The sequence below is a fragment of the Eschrichtius robustus genome, chromosome 4 (assembly GCF_028021215.1).
Source record: "Eschrichtius robustus isolate mEscRob2 chromosome 4, mEscRob2.pri, whole genome shotgun sequence".
Taxonomy (NCBI): Eukaryota; Metazoa; Chordata; class Mammalia; order Artiodactyla; family Eschrichtiidae; genus Eschrichtius; species Eschrichtius robustus.
The window spans coordinates 102,036,817-102,049,592 of NC_090827.1; positions in this window are offsets into that span (position 1 = coordinate 102,036,817).

Sequence of the window (12,776 nt, forward strand, 5' to 3'; positions counted from 1 at the left end):
ACCAAGATTCACATTTTTTGCTTTGGCCACAAGAGGGAGACTGTATCACCCTCTGTGTGTTCTGAATCTATAAATATCTTAGGAAAGTGCAGGGATTGGTCCAGATTGGGGAAGAGGGTGATGTTAATAAAAACATGGCAGCTCCAGTCAGGAGCACATAGATGGAGTAGGGAAGGACCTGTTCCCAGAAACTGAGTTTTCCTGGGCAGAAAAGTAATGTGATGGAGTCACTTAAAATATGTATCTAATCACATAAATACAACCTCAGGACCACTTGATGCCACAGAGTTCTCTTATAGCGTGAATTAAGAGAGATGAATCTGAAGTTGCCACTATCTGTCTCAGCTTCCACACTGTGCTGAGGTATGTATTTTTCATAGGCTAGATCTTCTCAGTCCAAGCAAGATACCTCCTCTGGTGCTCAGCTGAAGAACAGAGGGACACTGGAGCAAGAGTGGCTTGCTTTTGGGACTTCCCTGGTGGTCCAGCGGTAAAGAATCCGCCTTCCAATGCAGGGGTCGCGGGTTCGATCCCCGGTCGGGGAACTAAGATCCCACATGCCGTGGGGCAGCTAAGCCCGTGCACCAGCTGAGCTTGCGGGCCTCACCAGAATGAGAGAGCCCATGTGCCGCAAGCCACAGAGACCACATGCCCTGGGACCCTCGACCCACAACTAAAGAGACAAAACCCGCATGCCATAACTAGAGAGAAGCCCGCGCACCACAACGAAGAGCCCGCGCAGCAACGAAAGATCCCGCATGCCTCAAGGAAGACCCCACGTGCTGCAACTAAGACCCGAGGCAGCCAGAAAAATTAAATTAAATTTTAAAAAAAAGGAAAAAAAAAAAGAGTGGCTTGCTTTGGACTTCTTATAACGAAAATAGTGTGTGAGTCTCACCCATGCTGCTTTCTTTTTTTCCAAGAGTCCTTTGACTTGATATAATCACCATTTAGAGCTCCGACTCGAAACTCCAAGTAAAATGGAACTCTTCTGATTCTGCTCATCAAAGCAGACTTTACACAGCCAGGCTGCAAGTGTCAGGAAAGACATCTTCATCTTCTTTTTTATTCCTGGGGTGTCACATGCAGTGTTGTAGCTTCTCCTGGGCTTGACAAGCTAATAAGTCACTTGTATTCTTCAGTACGCCTAGTAATTAAATAAACCAACTAACCAAATGCTAAAAATGGAAATATTAAAACTTACCCACAGCTCCTGGGTGGCTCCAAGGGCAATTGAGGTGATCCAAGCAAAAAAAGACCCAAAGCCTCTTTAAAGGCAGTTTTTGATGTTCTAGCTAGGTATTATGGAGATTAGAAATACAAGGTGTCATAATTACAGGAAAGCATTTTGACTGCCTCTAAAGTATAGCACTTTATAAATCAGTAAGTCATTGTTATGTTCCTGGAGAAAGGAGGCTTTCCAAATGAAATAAAACATCTCAGAATTTAATTGTATTTTTCTTCTAGTAAATAACCTTTTTTTTTTTTTTGACTATAGATATGGCTGAGTGCAAATGAAGGCGATGTATTCATATTCATAATAGATTTTAGGTTTAACTGTACCATTGATGTAACCAGGCCAAGGACTATAGAAGAGGATAATATGTGTTATAAATTTTTGCTAAAGATCTTGTTTCATTTTCTATCCGAAGTGTAGCAATGTACCCATAACAATGAAAGAAAACAAAATATTCCAATTGTATAAAACTAGAAACTCATTTCTAGAAGATGAAAAGAACCAATGTGTTGTACAAATATTGCTCATTGAAAAGTTAACATTTAGACGGCAACTTGCATGTACCATACAGGAAATTTATAAGGTATTTAAAAAATTCTCAAGGCAATGCTAAAGTCCTAGATTTTATCTACATGTTAGAGATATGAAAACTGAGATTACATAACATTATTTGACACATTCAAGGTCACAAGGATAGTAATGGGAGCGGCCCAGGTCTGTCTGATTCTTTTAACTTACACATTCCCCTCTGCATCACTCTGCCTCGATTTTGTTTTGGTAATGCTGATTCAGGAATGAATGAAACATCTTCAGCCCTACTGGGTGCTATCTGGTCTTCAAGCTTCCAAAAGAGATTATTATAGTTGGGTTTTTTAAAAAAAATCCCCTTTCAACTTCTCATATTTGTGAATGTGTCAATGAACAGTTTAAGAATGTATCTATCAATATCAAATGTGGTTTTTAACAGAAACCTTGAAAAAATTGCAGAATTATCCTCTGAAATATTGCTGCTATTATTTTTTAAAATTGCAAGAAAATGTTCTGCCATTTCAGACCATTTATCTCTGTTAACAAGACACTTTTTTAGTTGGATAGATAATATACACCCATCTGGTCGGCAGTTTCTTCATTTACTTTGGTAATAATAACTAAAGGCGTTTCTGCGTTGCTTTAGCAATGTCCAGGCCAATCTTTTTCCTTTCCCGCTGCTAACGTGGAAGGCAAAAACAAGGAGAAATTGGGACCTGGTTATAATACACAGACATGCCATTTAGAATGTCATTTCAGTGTTGAGGAGGGAGAAGTGTCTACGTGATAATGAAAGCAGAACCTTCTTTAAAACATCCCCGGCCATTCAGGAAAGATACAGGAAAATGCTGCAAAACATTTTTGTGCTTTTGGTAGACACCTCTCTTGCTCTTTGTCTTCTATTTCACAAAGTTCTCCAATGCAAGTCTACACATTTACAAATATGTGTGTAATACAGAGTTTTTGCCTGAGTTATGCAAAGAACTGGACTAACTTTTCACTTGGCTTTAGCTCTGTTTACAACACAATGAGAAGTGAAACGTTAAGACAATTTTGTGAATAATGCAAGGTAAAGAAAAAGAATTTGCTTTAATCACCTCGATGTTCAGTAAAGACCATTCTATAGAATCTGTGTAGTTGCTTCACTTCTCCGTTTTCTCTTCTGTGTTCACAGAGCTGGCATGTTGGCCGAGATTTTTGCCTGGGAATCCTAGAAGGGTTGTTTTTTAAATAAAGTATAAGAAAACACGAGTGTTGATCCCGAAACTGCAAACTGCCATTTCCTGTCTCTCTTTTGTTTTCATCTCTTTTTCTCCTTGTGTTTTCTCTCCATCCCACAGTTTTCTTTTCTCCTTATTATTCCTAAAGCTGCCTGACCCTCTGTTAATTGGTTTCATTGAATGTAGTCTCTCAAAATACAGTTGAATTCAGAGAAATTTATGTTTTGTTTCAGTTTGACTGAATTGTTTTCTCTTTAACGAGTTGTTCTTGCTTTGCAGTAATACAGCTGAGTCGTGAGCTCATCCCAGACCTTTCTTGGCAGGTAAACAGACCTGCCTTCTTCCACTCACAAGCTGGGAGCAGAGTCTCTGCCCCACAGTCCTACCTAGGCTGGGGGCAGCGGTGGGAGGTGGTGAACAAACAACCGGTTATTTTGAAAATGATGCATACCTATTTACCTGCTGAATTCAAGAGGTTGTTAAACAAATCAAACAGGTGGACAAAATTCAGCTTTTAGGGGTTTTGTCTCAAAGCAGTTTATCTGCGTACAGAAGGCTCCTTAGGGCTGTGCACAGCATTGTAAATCAACTACACTCCAATATAGAATAAAAATTAAATTAAAAAAAGAGTGGCTCTCAAGGGGCACATTTATTTTTTTACTTACCTGAGCAGCAGTTTAAAATAATATCCATATAAAAATATGTGATTATTAATTTTTTCCTCCGAAGTGCTGTTAATTTAAATTCTTTATAGATAATGAGCTATGTCATTCTTTTATTTTTTAAAATTAGAGCTTTATGAAGGCATAGTTCACGTACATTAAGCTGCATACATTTAAAGTGTGCAGTTTTATATGTTTTGACATGTGTACCCAGTGTCAGTCCTGAAATTCCAAAAAATTCTGGTTAATCCTTGCTTAAAATTGGCTATGCTTACTATAATGAGACAAGGCGCTATTTATTTATATAAACTAAACTTTCTGGTAGAACCTAGAATTGGAAGTGAACAGATTAGAGATGATATAATAAGATGCTTTCATTTTACAGGTGAGGAAACTGACAAAGAAGTGAAGTCTGTTATTCAAGCTCAAAGATTATTTGTGCTACAACCCAGGCAGGGCTTCTGGTTTTCAGTTCTGTGGCAGTTATATACACCTATCTGTCGCTTTGACTCTTGAGGGTAGGGAAAAAAAAAAATTTATATATATATACATATGTACACTTATATATAAAAATTATTTATATATACACATTATATATAGAATTCACACTATTCTATATAGAGAGAATATTTCTATATATACAAAATTCTCAATTTTATGCTAAAGGCTAATTGGAATGCAAATTTTCTTACTAAATTTACTAAGAAGTAAATAAGAGAGAAACCCTCAAATTCCCCTTCAGTTTGTATGTTTGTGTGCGCCTGTGTGTTTAGAAGGATACATTCTAAGAAACAAGGTCATGGGACACCCACACAGATATTGACAGGTACATAAAGAAAGATTTATTGGGTAGGACTTGATTTTTTTTTTTTTTTTTTTTGCTACTTAATAAACTTGTGCTGGCTGAGTTAAAAGTACAAAATTCTCCATGAAGCAAACCAACACATGAAACACAGTGTGTGAACTCAGTGTCTCTACTTCTCCTTTTCATTCTCGGTCTAAGATGCTACTGGATTCTTTGCCAGGTTTTACTGTTGACTTTTCCTCTTGGGATAGGGACCCTAGGCTTGGGAGGTCACCTGAAGTTTTAAAATTCAAAACTGGGCTTGGCCATGTTTAAACTATAAAGTAAACTCTTATAAAAAAAATAAAAAAGCATAAAAAGGAGGAAGTAAAGGTAGGCATGTTAAATATCTCCTTTCTGGCTAAAAATGAGCTGTTATATCTGAATGTCAGAAATCCACACAACAGAAAAAGCATCATGTATATCTTTATATGGACATTTTCCATCTCTGCCATCAAAACAGTAGTCATAAAGTCAGAGGATCACTATTTTTGAATGTTGTAAATGAATTACTTTCTATATAGTGTTTTGTAGCACAGGAAATATTTTTTTCTGTCTTTCCTTTAGTTTTTAGCTTAAATCTTTATAATAATTCCTTTATAGCTAACACTGATACGGTGTCAAAACCCTACATATTCAAGAAACCACTGTGAATGTTATTAAAGCTAGAAAATGATGATTCAAAGTGGTTTGGAAATTATTTGAGGTAAGGAACATATTCAGTGACATATACAAAATGTTTTATAATACCACTGGTGTATGGCATTATCTCAAACTTCTCTGTTCCTGTTGTATCATTTTGTGACTTCTCTGAATGCAGGGACCTCGTCTGTCTTCTTCACTGTTGGATCCACAGTACCTAGTCCTTTCCCTGAGTTGGGTCCTCAGTGCCTTTAGTTAAATGAACTAATGGTGACTTAACTGGAAGACTAATCACTAGGGAGAATGACATATTAACTCAGTCTGGCTAGTGTTCTGTTTTCCCACTTGCCTACTACATGAATATCAACTGAACACCTTCTATGGCCATGGAATGTTCTAGATACTGAGGTACAGGCATGAACAAGACAGGGCTGACATTGTACTGATGAAAGATAAGTAACACATTTACAAATAATTCCAGACGGCACTATATAAAATTAAATCAGAATAGTGAGATGGAGAGATAGATGGGGGTGTGGGTCAGGAGGGTGGTCAGAGACAGCCTGCCTTAGTAGGTCCCGGTTGAGTTGACATCTGCCTGATGAGAAGAGGGCAGCCATGTGAGGCCCTGGGGGGATTGTGCCCCAGGCAGAGGGAACAGCAAGTGCAAAAGCTTGAGGTGGGAACAAGATGGAAGTATTCAAAGAATAAAAAGAAGTCCATGAATCTGGAGTGGAATGAGGGGTGGGAGACCATAGGATGTGAGGCTGGAGGGGAGGGCAGAGAGCCAGATCATGGTGGACCTTGAGATTGCTGATTGCTTTTATTAGCTTTATTTTTTTTTCATTTTAATTTTATTGGTGTATAGTTGATTTGCAATGTTATGTTAGTTTCAGGTGTACAGCAAAGTGAATCCGTTATACGTATACATATACTCATTCTTTTTTAGATTCTCTTCTCTTATAGGTTATCACAGAATACTGAGTAGAGTTCCCTGTGCTATAGAGTAGGTCCTTGTTGGTTATCTGTCTTATATATAGTAGCGTATGTTTATACCAAGCTCCTGATTTAAACGAAGGTTTCTTTCATTAAACACCAGCACTCCTGATATTCTTTAAGTCTACTTCATAAAGATAGGATTTTAAGTAAAAAGACAAACAAACAAAAATCTATTATTTTTAATGCTTCTTGAGGAATTATGATATTATGAGATGGATTAAAGGAACTTGTTACAATAATGCTGCATATCACTAGGTGGGATATTTAGGACTTCCCTCAGTAAGCAAGTATTTGGTTTATAACAAGAGCTGGCAAACTTTTTTAAAGGGTCAGATCGTACGTACATATTTTAGAGTTTGAAGGCCAAGAGGTTCTTACATAATTTGTGTGTGTGTGTGTGTGTGTTGTAATTACAGTTAACATAAATTTTACCGTTTTAACCATTTTTGAATTGCAATTCCTTACATAACTATTTATAATGTAACCATTTACATGTAAAGCAATCTAAGCTCACTGGCCATACAAAAACAGGCAGTGGATGAGAGTTAGCTGTGGGTCATCATTTGCCAACACTGGGTTTACAAAAACACAAGAACTACCCTTTTCAGCAGAATAATTGACATCAGCACAAAAAAGCATTATGTATTCTGAATCTAAATAACCTTTCATTAAAGCTGTAATATGGGAAAAAGTTAGATGATCCTTTTCTTTTGAACACAGATCTGACTGGTTTTGTATGTGCCAATTTAGGAAATATTGTTTGCTGAAGTTCACAACATAGATATCAACAAATAGAGTTGATATGTGTGATGGTTAAATTTTATGTGTCACCTTGGTTAGGTTATGGTGCCCAGCTGTTTGGTCAAACACTTATGCAGATGTTGCTGTGGGAGTATTTTGCAGGTGTGATTAACATCTGCAATCAGAAGGAAAAGCAATAATGTGGCTGGGCCTCATGCAATCGATTGAAGGCCATAGAACAAAAGCAAATCTCCCGTACAAGAAGTAATTCTACTTCAAGATGGTAATGGTAAAAAATTCCTGCCTGAGTTTCCAGCCGGCTGGCCTGCCCTACAAATTCAGATTTCAGACTTGCCATCCCCATCGTCGTGTGAGCCAATTCCTTAAAATAAGCCATGTATACATGAATAAATCATATGTTTATCATATATAATATTTCCTATATATTTTATAATGACATATGATGTATATGTTTGTTCTGTTTGCTTCTCTGGAGAACCCTGGCTGATACAATGCCCTTAGTGTGTTTTCGAGCCTGAAAGGATTAAAAGTTGCCGTGACTTTTTGGAAGATTCTACCATTGAGATTTTGAAACTTTAAGCTTTATCATCAAAGACAACACAGACTTGGTCTATAGGTTATAAAAGCCTCTGGTACTGAATTTAGAAAGCAGCCAGGAATTTGGAAAGTGACAACCCTAAGATTTTTTTTTCAAATTTTACATAGCACCAGTCTTCGAAAAAGCCCTCTAGTCTATAAATAGAATGTACAATTGTTCAGCAATTGGATTCACTCTAGATGCAAGTCTCTATTTGCCTGTTTCCTCCCTTGGCCTTGTAAATAATCCAAATAAATCCTCTAAGTATAGTTTATGGGAGTTCCTACTCTCAATTAGTAACAGGATGCCATAAAGTGGGTGTATCTGCGGCAGAGAGAGCTCTGCTCTCCTCATTAACTGATCACTTCAGAGAACTCAGTGCCTAGGGGAACCCTCGTCTTGTATCAGGGTTTCAGACTGTGTGATTTTCTTTTCCCCAAGAATTGAATGATTGTGTTACTGGGGAAATAGCATCATCTGTGACAGATAACGTCTTTATTGGGGAAGATGAGTAAGAGTGACTGCAGCACTGATATCATACTTAAAAACCTAAGGGGGAAGTAAGGTGATAGTGGGTATCACCCCCATACCTGTCCATAAAGCTGATTCATCACCCCTAGACAATTTTTTGGGACTAATAACATTCATTGTGTCATGGCTGCTGAATCTTCCCAAGTCGAATAGACGCTGTAGACCCATGGTGCCATAGAAGCCTCTGAATTAAGATGATTCAATGGGTTCCAATTCACCCTAAATAAGTGGCTGTCTAGATAAATGAAGTTCATCAAATTGCAATGAATACCATATAACAACCTTGCTGGGCTTGCACGCCCCTGGGACACGGACCATGTCTAACTGTGTGCTCTGCAACGTCTCCTGTGCCAGCGCTTTGCAGCCCATGTTCAATAATAACAATATGGCAGTGTGTTTGCCCTGAGTCATTTTATTTTTTATCAGCAAAGTGAATGATTTAACTACATCAGTTAAGTCACTTAAATTCAACCGGTTAATGAAATGCCCTATGGAATGCAGTGTTGGAATCATTTTTTAAAGCAGCAACAAAGCAAAGCAAAACAAAATCAGTATAAATTACACCTCATTCAGTTTGTTAAAAAAAAAAAAAGACAACCCAGAGTCAGGTTTTATTTTAATTAATGATCTATATTGATGAGGTTGCCTCAGCCACGCAGGGTTCGGTTCTCTTTACTTAGTAAGTTTTTTCTTAAACACACTGGGGGACACCAGCCCAGTGACATGGTGTGGCCAGAGGAGCTGAACTGTTTAATGTGACCCTGGGTGCTCACTCTGGGACGCTTGGACACTGAGCTGGTGAGGCCAGCTCCACCTCCCCCAAGATTATCTCCAGGGGCAGAGGCTGTGTCCAAGTTCACCTTTCATGGGCCAAGGCCTTCTTCCTTCCAGTAGGGGAACTGCACATTCTCATGGTGCCAGAGACTCCAAGGGTACCCACATCCAGACCTCCCAGTGCTGAGAAGCCTGTGCACTCTCCATAGATAGGTCTGTTTTCTCACTCTTATCTATAAAAATGGGAAGTGAGGAGTGGACATGATCCCCTCTCTGGAGTACAGATCCACACTGTATGCCCAGCCATGTCCTCGTTCTGGCTTAACCCACAATGTTCACCTTGTTCCAATTACTTTCTCAGTATACTTCCTTTCATTTTGCTCAGTAAGCCTGAGAATAGGCTATGACTCATGATTAGAAGAAAAAACAAAACCCGGAACTACTGCGATCCTTAAGTTCTGAGAATTACTCAGCAACTGATCACGTCTCCCACTGCAGGTAGCAACCAGACAAGTGCAGTGGTCTTCATTTAATCATTTGATTTTGCCACTGTATGAAGTTAATAGAATCTTATATCTGATGTCCCTAGGGATTTGTGGGTAGAACGAATAAGGGATTCTTTAGATCCATTTTTCTGCATGGGGAATTGGATATTGTTTATAAACTTTTTATATATCTCTGAGCCTCAGATTTTTTTTTATATTAGCACCTCCTTCCTTCTTATGTTTCTAGAGACCCTGCCTAGTGTTTCAAATAGTTGCAGTAGTGAAAGAAACTTGGAATCTTATGTGTGCTCTACAAAGGGCATTTTCTTATACAAAAAACCATCTGAAAGAGGTTGTCCCCATAGCAAGAGGTGGAGGTCCTGCAACTGAGTGGTTTTTATCTTCAGTTTGTGGTCCCAAGACATCCATCCTGTGTACTTTGTAAACACTCAGTTAAATCAGGATTTTGTGGATTAATTTTCTCTGCTGCCTCGGACCAGCCTGGGCCTGACATTGCCGATCCACATGGGTGGTTCTATGCGTGTGTGTGTGTGTGTGTGTGTGTGTGTGTGTGTGTTTCCAAGCTCTTACAACCCTTGGCATCTACAGGGTAAGACACAGAGCAGGAAGCAGTCTGGGCAAGGACCTCCTGTGAGTGGCAAGAGCAGGAAAGACTCAGTTGTGGCTTGTTTCTCTCTAGCTAAAAGGACCAAAATCAGCTTGTATCTCCTCTGGGTGAGTGCACCGTATTCATGTGGGCAATAAACAATGGGCATTACCTGAAAGGTAGGAACAGGAAGGGTCCAGTTCATACCACATTCAAGTGCTATTCTCAGGAAATGAAAACACCTTCTCTTCTTTAGGGGTAGCTGAGATTGTGCTTTTAAGCTGTTTCTTATATCAGACAAATCAGTTACAGATCTCTTTCTTTTTCAAAGAGTGTACACAAGACAAGTTATTAAGTGAATGGTGGTTATCAGCACTGATGCTCAAACACCATTGACTCTGTCTTGCTTCTCCCACTCCAGGTGGCAATCAGGCAAGGTCAGTTGCCTTCAGCTAATCATCCGATCCTTGGTTACACAAAGTCAATAGAATGTAAGGAGACATGAGGTAAATGTGCTAATATAAATCTTTAGACAGTGGTTGAGTGGCATGAAAGAGTTATACCCAAGACCAGTAGGAAAAGGCAACATTTTGACCATGCAATAATCTCTAAGGAGCAGGCAGGAAACAGTTATGATGGAAAGTGTGCATGAGTAGGGGGGAAACCTGTTTAGGAATTATTTGGCACAAATGTGCTTCTTGAACCAAAGAGGACAAAACTATCAATCACTAGAAGAGCAAGATACTTAGGAACTCCCACAAGTTAGTTACAAGCTACTCTTACCTCATGTACTTCTTGTTTTACCTAGCTTTGTGAACTAAGAATTCAGGGCAGAAATAGAAGCAGAATCAGAGAAAGAAATACAGATTTTGTTGCTGAGCTTCATGAGTTAAGAGCAGAACTTCAATATACTGCACTCCGAGAAGTTAGAATCTTTGTACTAGGTCCATTAGCACTGAAACCAGGAAATAATTTGCCTGTGGAGACCAGCATGGAACAAAGAAACACAGAAGCAAGACATACTGACCAAGACAAATGAACTAAAATGAGGCTATGGTCCAAAAAAGGCAGAGACACTATCATAGACATTTCTAGTTAAGGGATTCTCTTATGCCTATGGAAATGTCAGAGTCCGAGGTGTGCTAATACTTTGTCCTGCTTTTGTATTCTTTCAATGCAAATATCCAGACCTAGCAGGGAAGGTGATACAGCAAAGTAATTAAGAGACAGTTTTATGAGTCAAACCAGGTCCAGGTCTGAATCCTGGTTGCATGGCTAACTACCTTTATCAGTCAGCTATTGCCACAATAATGCTGAGTAACAAATCACTCCCAAACTCAGAAGGATGCAAAAACTAGAATCTTTTACTGACTGAGGTGTCTGTGGAACAGCTAGAGCTTAGCTGATCTAGCCTGGGCTCATCTGGTCTTGGTATTGGAACATTGGTTTAGGTCAGGCATACTCAATTTATCTTCAATTCTTCTGAGACTGACAGGCTGCTTGGGCCATGTTCCTGTAACACTGAAGACAGAAGTGTGAGTTGAAAGTCCAATCACATGCAGTTATATTTTGCACTTTGCTTATGTTATAGCCAGTTACTCCCCATTGACTGAAACAAATCACAAGACCAGCTCCTAAGTCAATGGGCAAAATACTCAACCAAATCAAAATTTGGTCTGAGACCAAACCAAGTCAATTTGAGACCAAATCAAGTATCATGGCCAGGTTTAGTATCAGTGGGGTAGGGATGTGCAGTCATCCAATGGGTAGGTGGGTTGGGGAGAAGAAGTGAATTTTTGAGAAACAGTTATCTAATCTACCATACTGGCGCTGTGACCTTGAACATTTTGCTTAGCCTCTCTTATTTTACTCATCTAAGGGAGAAATAAAAGTGCTCAGCACAAATGGATGTGGGAATTAAATTGTGTAATATATTTCAAGTATTTAGGAAAGTTTCTGGCCCTAAACACTTAAAGAGACAGTCATATCATCTGTCTCTCATCATTATCCTTCACAGATTCTACTGTGTCACCTCCTTGCTAGACCCACTGAATAATTAATATGTGAGTACCATAATATTTAGTTTTCTTAATTGTAAGCAATTGAAATGACTCTGTTAGATTAAACTAGATAAGGCATTTAATAAAAGAAACATTGCAGAATCAAACTCAGGAAACGGTCAGGAGAGCAGCAGGGAATTTCACTTTGAGACCATCCATTACTCACCAGGATAGAGCTGTCGCTGCCATTGAACCCTGGATGCCCCTCTGACCCTGAACACATGGAAGCTGAATGTTCCTGCCCACATACAGTCTCCACTTGAATAGACTCCCCCATGCTGCTTTTAGTTTTACTGTTTCCTGGTAAAAGTCCTTAGCAGATACATCCTATTGGCTGAGAGTAGGTCACATGCCCATGAAAACAGTTTGGGCAAGTGATTCTTGATTTTTGCATTTTAACGTTTCTAGAAGAATTAAGTTATCTCCCTTCAAGACTTGTTTCTTAGGGAATTTCTCAAACATTGAAAAGAGTTTCAGATATGAGACAGACCAAAATTACAAAGGCCATTCCAACTACGGCCTCCAGTTCCCAATTTTGGGTTTTGCCTCTGAATTATGACTTCTGGAAAGTTTACAAAAGGATATCAGTGTTTCTTTGTGAGTAATAGGTGGTCCCAATGTAAAATTTCCTCCCATTTGTTTTGAGGCTTTGTGCTTCTCCTCTTAGTACTCATGCTAATTGTGGGTGATTTTTAGGTTTTTCCATTTTTTAAAAGTAGTTTATCTTACTGGGTTCAAACAACTAATTTGGTGTCAGGCTTCTGGTTTCAATTTTAACCTTTTTGCTCTGGTTAGGATGTATTAAGGTATACATGTACAGGTTAGTAGGACCTAGAACATATTTTCAT